Here is a 7,747-nt window from a genome sequence, read left to right on the forward strand (position 1 = left end):
CATGCCTCCCCTTGAATCTTCATCTTCTGACGTCAATGCTTCTGGTGCTAGCCAGGATCTGCAGGCAAGTTCTGAGGATTTCAGAGGCGAGGTGAAGAAAAAACACTCTTATGTCAAAACAGTGGCATGGGGGATGTTCATTACTCTAAAAACCTGAGAATTACAAGCGGGTACCACAAGCGGTGTGTCAGGCCCCAGTTGTGCTGGGCATGTTGGCGGGAAGGGCTCCCCTTCGAAGGTCGTGGTGCCTGCCCAGCTTGCTTCTCCCTGGAGCAACAGAAGAGAGAAGAGTCCAAAGAGGAAAGAGAGAAGATGAAGATGCTCCCTTGTCCTGCTCTGGACATCCAGATCTGGGGAATATCCTGAAAGCAGGAGATGCATCATTTTAAGCACATCGTCACTTGGCAGCTATTCAAAAATCACTACTGTGTGTCTACATGTGCCAAACACAACGACAGACCAGCAAACACAAAAATGAATAGCAGCTGGGCTTAATCTGGCGGACTGCATGGGAAGGAATGATTGGAAGGTATGTATTCCTGTTTTATATGAGATATTCATTGACTGCAAAGGAAATCCATAAGGAGGGAAGAAATTATTTCTTTCTGGGGCGCTTCAAACATTTTCATTATAGAGATAAGCTTTAAACGACACGGTTGTTCCACCGGGGTAGACAGAACAGAGACCTGAGAAGGTCGCAGCTTAAGGGGTTGGGGGCTCAGAAAGCTTTTTAAGCCGAGACCTCGGAAGTGGTGGGTGGTGGAGAGATTGCAGGGCTGTGGGGGTTATGGCGGGAAGGAGTGGACACCAGACGAGGAGGCTGAAGAAGAGGCGGGGGGGGGGGACAGTGCAAGGGACAACAATGGCCAAGTCACAGAGCCTGAGCTTCCTTTTGAAGGTTATAGGGAGTTCTCAAGGTAAACAAAGAGCAACAGGTTCCTTCTACAACTGTGGTCCCTTGGATCGTTTGTGCTGTGGAGGGCTCCCGGTGAGCCAGTCCTTAGCCCCGATGAAGGCGCTGTCTACAGGTGGAGGATCAGACCTTCCCAACTTTGCTTTCTCCACCCCAGGACGCTCGGAGATCTGGCTGATGAATATCTGTACTCTGAGAACAGCAATAAAAGAGGAGACTTGGCCTTTTTGATAGAAATGTCAGGAGCATACATAGAAGTTACCTCTCCAAGTATCACACTCCACAGCAGGCCAGGTGAGACTTCTGGGCCCGTTTCTGTCTTTATTCTATAATTTTGGGAGGTAGGACATATTTACAATCCATGGATTAAAATGAAGTCTTTAAAAGGCTAATAAAGATAATGAGCCTGTTTCTGGCTTCTCCTTAGTGAATTTTATTCAGCAGAACCCTTCAATATTGGATTCCGGATGGCAGAGTGAACCCAGTATAGAGTACCTCATTCAGAATATACTTCTAATTCTCCATCTGGTTTTTAGAAGCACACAAGGTTTCCAGGTAAATTATGTCCTACCTAAAATGTGGAGTACACAGCCAGGCTCCACTTGTTTCTACACTGGTGATCTGACAGCCATGAGCATCAATCCTCTTACACATGTCCTTCCATGGAGACTGGCCCGAGCAACCTGCTCATCAGCGGGACTGAGTTTCAGGACAACTTGGTAGGTGGAGCAAATGAGATGCTGGGCGAGGGGGCCGGGGGAGTGCGCTCCGGAACCTGAGGGAAATGGTCCTGCCACTTCCCACCCAATGGTGTGACCAGAGCCAAGTGTTTCAGCTCTCCGAGCCACAGTTCCTCGCAGGCAAACTGGGAGAGTGACACCAAACTTTCATGGTGTGAGGGGCACGTGCCAGCGCTGAGTGGGGAGTCCGCTGGAGATTCTCTCCCTCTCCCTCTGCCCCCCGCCACCCTGCTCATGCTCTCTCTCTCTCTCTCTCAAATAAATAAATAAATCTTAAAAAAAGAAATTCTAGTAAAAAACAAATCTCTACCTCTATTTATTCAGAAAAGCACTGAATGTTTAAATGAAATACCAGGGCATCAAAAGATAATCCAACCCATCAGTTAAAAAACATATACAGATATAAATATAAATGTAGAGTAGTTGTGTTGAATTAATTTTTACTTAACTATGATATGGTTGACTATTATAGAGTGTCATTCATATTGTCTTCCGTGTTTATGTCCATACAGTTTCATTTCAATGACCGACAATCGTGTTTCTGAAGATTTTTAGACATTCACTTCCAACTGCTATTCCCTGTTTCACTCATAAGATCTTAGGTTTCTTAATTCTTGCAGATTCTTAGAAATAGGACGTCTCTGACTTTGAGAGGGAATATATATGTCCCGAAGCTTGGAAGAGAACATGCATCTATCACAAGGGCAACGTGACTCTGACATTAGAGCAGTGTTTCCTCCCCAAATTCCCAGAGCCTTCTGGGACCCTGTTTGTCAATGTCTCACTTGGTGCCCACTCAGGGACAGAGAGCCAGCAGGGCCAGTCTGCAAAGGCAGTGGTCACAAAGCACCTCTGGAACATATATCATGTGGGCATTTCTGTGGACTTGATTCATAACTGTAACTTAGCTTGGAACACAAATGGACTTTCTATTCTCCTGACTGCCTTTTGTATAAATCAAGCTAGTGTAAAATCACATTTTAGAAAACACGTATAAATAGGGACGCCTGGGTGGCTCAGTACGTTAAGCATCTGCCTTCGGCTCAGGTCATGATCCCAGGGTCCTGGGAACGAGCCCCACATCGGGCTCCCTGCTCAGTGGGGAGCCTGCTTCTCCCTCCCTCTCTGCCCTTACCCCCTGCTCGGACTCTCTTTCTCTCAAATGAATAAAATCTTTAAAAAATGTATAAATAAAAAGAAGGGATGTGCTGAGCAAAATGTCTCTGGGAATCCATCAGGTCGAAATTTTCTGAAGAGCTGGTGGATTCAAACCATGTATCCATTTCACTGGGCATAGGAGGGGATTGACTCCAATTGCTACGAGCAGTCTCTGAAACAGTGGACGACAAAGATTTCAAGAAACAGACACACACGTATACAAAATATACACATATTTCATCATGCACACATTCTATAATGTCTTTCCACACGGAATCAATTAATTTTAGATAAAATCATTCCACCTGAGTCTGCTTATTCTCCTATACCAGGATCAGAGAAGGGAAACATCAAATTAGTAGGATATCAATAATGAGACCTCAGGTCAAGGCTACCTGTACGGGATTAAATATTTTTTCCTCAGATACGGAAGAGGGCAAGCCTGGCAATTTAGTATACCCATGTGAAGTGCAGCCTGTGCCAGAATAATCTAGGATCTTGATCAAGAAGACATGGCAGCTTTCATGTTGGGTTCTCCGGGGCAATCTTGAATCTCTGTGAGCCTCAATCTCCTCATCAGAGCACATCAGCCTCCCAAGGTCGTTGTGGGAATCAAAGGGATAAAGTCAGTGGAGATGCTGTTTAAATTGTGAAAGTGCTTGCAAACATTAGCTATTACATCCAAGATTTGATGACACATCTCACTTAAACTCCCTTTGTTTTCTGGTTGTGATAACTGAGCCCCCTCTTATTCTCCTATGCAGCTTAGAGGCACATGAAGTGAAAACCCTGAGCTGCACTGGATTCCTTCTGGAAATCACAACCCTGTCATATGGAATCGAGGATTCCCGTGATCTCATGGACACACCCCTTCCTGGGAAGTTGGTAAATATCAAAAAGTAACTCTTAAAATAATTGCAAATGCGAGTCAATCTGTGTTTCCCGGCACACCCCACAGCTTTGTGGGCATTACTGATACAGGAGGCGATCCTTAATAGGACGTCTATGTATTCTGAATTCTCAACTTCTCTCTTGTCTCTGGGATGATTCGAGCCCTGTAATTGAAGTTCCAAGAAAATTGAAGTCATTCATCTCTTTTATCTTTAATGTAAAAAATATAGAAATACTGTAACTTTTGCAGAAAAAGCCCCGCAACTGCACAAAATTATAATAATTGACTCTGTTTGTCTTCATTTAACCAGCTGGGAAGATAGTCTTGGGGAACACAGCAATTTTCTAAATTCAGAAATAGTAAATTCATGAGAACAGCTGTTGCCCAATCAAGTGTCAGCACTTGTTTATTTCATACGAGAAACCGAAGGGAGAACAGGCTGCCCCAACACCAGACAGCAGAGCTCCACTCCACTTTCTTCTGAGATGAATCAGCTTCTCAGTATTCCCCGAGAAGTTACCCTGGATGAAGGAAGTCTGAGACGGTCTCAGGTTCACCAGGAGAGGAGACAGGAGAGAGCTGTGGAAGAGAGCCCTGTCATGTTATTAGATAGCATCAAGGACTTCCATCTGAATAAGTTCCCAGTGGGAGTCACCCAGGTGGACATTACCGTGCTTCAAAAATGTTTTAATTTAATTTTCTTTAAAAAGATGCTCTGAAACTTTGTGTGTGTGTGTGTGTGTGTGTGTGTGTGTGTGTGTGTGTGTGTGTGTGTGTAAACATCCTGGAAAATCTGTTTAAGATGCAAAGTCCTGGGTCCTTGCCTCTTAGGTTCTGAATCAGTAGGTCTGGAGTGAGCCAGGGAACCTGCATTTTCATAGATGTGCCCCAGGTGATTCTGATGCTGGTGTCTAATGAGCAGGTGGAGTGGGTCTCCCCACGCACCTCACTTCCCCTAATATGCTAAGCTTTGGGTGCAGAGCTCTGTCTCTGGCCTTGAATGCACCAGCTTCTTCCCATCTCAGGGAAATCTCGCTCTGTTCTTTGCCTACAGAGCTCACTCCCTATATCTTTATGGGGCTGCCTTCTCAACATTCAGGTTTTGGCTCAAGTGACACCTTCCTACAGAGGCTTTCCCAAATCCCCTTTTGTACAATACTCCTCTCCCACCCCCAGCTCACTCTCTGTCTCGTTACCCTCTTTATTCCTCCTTGGGGATTGGCACTCTGTGTCCCCTTGTTTCAGCAGACTGCAAACTCCGTCACAACTGGGATCTCATCTGACCTGCCACTGTGTAGTCCCAATGCCCATGAGCAGAACACTGCCTGGTATATATCAGGAGCCCAGCAAACATGGTCATGGAAACATGAAAACCTGAAACATTGTCTTTGGCAGGAGAAAGTAGGTGTTTGCAGGTCAGAGAGCCAAGCATTCACTGCTTTTGGGAAATTTTTCCTTGAAATCATTTCTTTCATCTTTAAAAATTATTACAGTGAGTTTCCTCTACCATTCCATAATATAAACCTATTTATTTTAGTATAAGAATAATTCTTGGGCGCCTGGGTGGCTCAGTCGTTAAGCGTCTGCCTTCGGCTCAGGCCATGGTCCCAGGGTCTGGGGATCAAGTCCCACATTGGGGGTCCCTGCTCGGCAGGGGGCCTGCTTCTCCCTCTCCCACTTCCCCCTGCTTGTGTTCCCTCTCTTGCTGTGTCTCTCTCTGTCAAATAAATAAATAAATAAATAAAAATCTTAAAAGAGAGAAAGAATAATTCTTAAGGGGTGGCTGGGTGGCTCAGTCGGTTAAGCGTCAGACTCTTGATTTTGGCTCGGGGCATGATCTCAGGGTTGTGAGACTGAGCCATGCATTGAACTCCACGCTCAGCTCAGGGTCTGCTTGAGATTCTCTCTCTCTCTCTGCCTCTTCCCCTCCCCTCTGCCCTTACCCCCCACTCACACGCTCTCTAAATAAATACATAAAGAAAAATTTTAAAAAAGAATTCTTCTTCTTCTTCTTCTTTTTTTTTTTTTTAAAGAGAGCACGAGTAAGCAGTGGGAGGAAGGGCAAAGGCAGAGGGAGAGGGACAAGCAGACTCCCCACTGAGCAGGGAACCCGACACAGGGCAAAAAAAGAAGAATTCTTAAAATTACTTACCATTAAATAAAATCAACACTCTAGGAAGATGGACCACATGGATTTTCTAAATCCCGGTAGTGCTGGCAGAACTCCAAGTGCATGCAGGATTCTGAATAACTCAGTGTTAGACTCACTGTGTAAGAATAGGGATACTCTTATTAAAGCAAGACACTGACTCCGACTCCCCCAGGAACCCAGGACGACATTCTAGAGGGACATTTGGCTGCAGAGGGGCTAGTGACCCAGACGCCTGACTGTCCTCTGGGCCCCCCCTCTCTGGATAGAGGCTCTCTGGGCCCCTGCATCTTACTGCTGCTCTTACTGCATGCAGGGACATTGCACACTGCTCTTCAAACCCCTTATGTTGTTGCCAATCTGAACTGCTGAGACACACCAAGTTTTCCAATCCCTATGTTCAGGGAGAAAATAAACCTGAACTGGAGAAAGAACATTTTTAAGAAAGTCTCTGGTTTACTGGTTGCAGGTTTCCTACACTTGCATGGCAGATGACTGGCAGGTCGGTGGCCTGGCTTCCTTCATTTTTCTGCCTCTGGACATTGTCCCTGCTAAAGGCTCACACTCCCTCTGCAGCAGTTCCTGACTCTCTGTCCTAATATCTCATTCCAATAGAATTCTAACTCATGTGGGGAAAGAGTTGCAGGGTTTGGCTCATGGACTCACCTCCTCATATTTCTTAATGTCTGGGATGGGTCCATAGAATCTGCATCTTCTCATCATCAACCAGAATAAGTCATCACTTTCCAGGGGCTTCAACCAAGGTTGACAAATGATAACGTTCACTTTCCAAAGTGTTGCCCACAGAAGACCTTCCCATTTAGCACTAGACTGAGGGATGCTAGTTCTTCTGAGTGACTGGACCGACGGACTGGCCCCAACTGTGCCCTGCCCTTCAAGTTAGACTTGGCTTTGGGGAATGGTCTTATCTCTCTTATGGATGTAGCTTGCCATTCAATAAACACGGCATTCCCATAGTACAAGGAAGTTCATCCTTTCTGGGTGCTAATTTATAGCCCAATGTTTTAGTTGAGAATGGTTCTAGGTATCTTTTTGGACACCGACTAGTGGTGTGATCTTAGAACAATTATTTATCCCTTCTTCTCTCATCTGCTAAGAGGGGTCAGTAATGATCTAATAGCCTTGTTCTAAGTATTAAATGAAATGATGCATGGAAAGCACCTACATCAGGCCCTAGAAAACAGCAACTGTCCCAAAGCCATAACTAGCAGTCAGAGTAGTGTTTTCTTAAAATCTGAATATGGATTTATCGGCTCGGGATTTGGTAAGAACATCTTGGTATATTGGCAGGAATCAGTCAATATCGATCAGTAAGTATTTATTGAGAATCTGCAACATTAGTAAGGGCCTGCCTGGCTATAACTATTCGAGACAGAGTGCCTGACCCTACCTTCAGGAGTTTCTATAGTCATCCCAGAATTACGCTTTCTGTGATTCTAGGAAAAAACCTCAGTGTTTGAGATGGACCATTGGCCTTTTGAAAGCAGAAGGAAAAAACTGGATTTCCCTTACAGGTGAGACTTTGAATATAAACATTTACCTCGGATTTACTGTGTAGCCTTGTGAAACTGGCATTAACCACGAGAGGCAACACGAAGGGAAAGGAACATACAGCAAAGATTCTTGGAATCTGGAAAGCTGATAGACAAGTGATAACTGAATTTAACAGATTTGAAAAAAGCTTCATGGAAGAAGTGGGAAAAGGAAAAAGAGTTTGCATTTCAGAGCCTCAGGAAGGCTCATGAATCGGGGATATTAGGTTTTTCTGAAGGTGTAGATAAAAACGGAACTGATAACCGGCAGATAGGTGGAAAGGCTGCAACTGTCCACATGGGCAGCTCCCAGATCAGCTTCCCCTCCCTTCCCCAAAGCCC

The 7,747-nt window shown here is 45.1% G+C and overlaps 1 long non-coding RNA gene across 1 annotated transcript; it reads left to right on the forward strand.

Annotated features, from left to right (window-relative positions):
• Window positions 1-316: 316 nt before the first annotated feature.
• LOC112820727 (uncharacterized) lies at window positions 317-1,563 on the forward strand. The gene is made up of 3 exons (XR_003207233.2): window positions 317-529; window positions 1,071-1,207; window positions 1,450-1,563. It is a non-coding gene; the product is annotated as an uncharacterized lncRNA (long non-coding RNA).
• The last annotated feature ends 6,184 nt before the right edge of the window (window positions 1,564-7,747 follow it).

Source organism: Callorhinus ursinus, unplaced genomic scaffold (genome assembly GCF_003265705.2).
Source record: "Callorhinus ursinus isolate GAN/ISIS: 27379988/994484 unplaced genomic scaffold, GSC_fseal_2.0 scaffold10, whole genome shotgun sequence".
Classification (NCBI taxonomy): domain Eukaryota; kingdom Metazoa; phylum Chordata; class Mammalia; order Carnivora; family Otariidae; genus Callorhinus; species Callorhinus ursinus.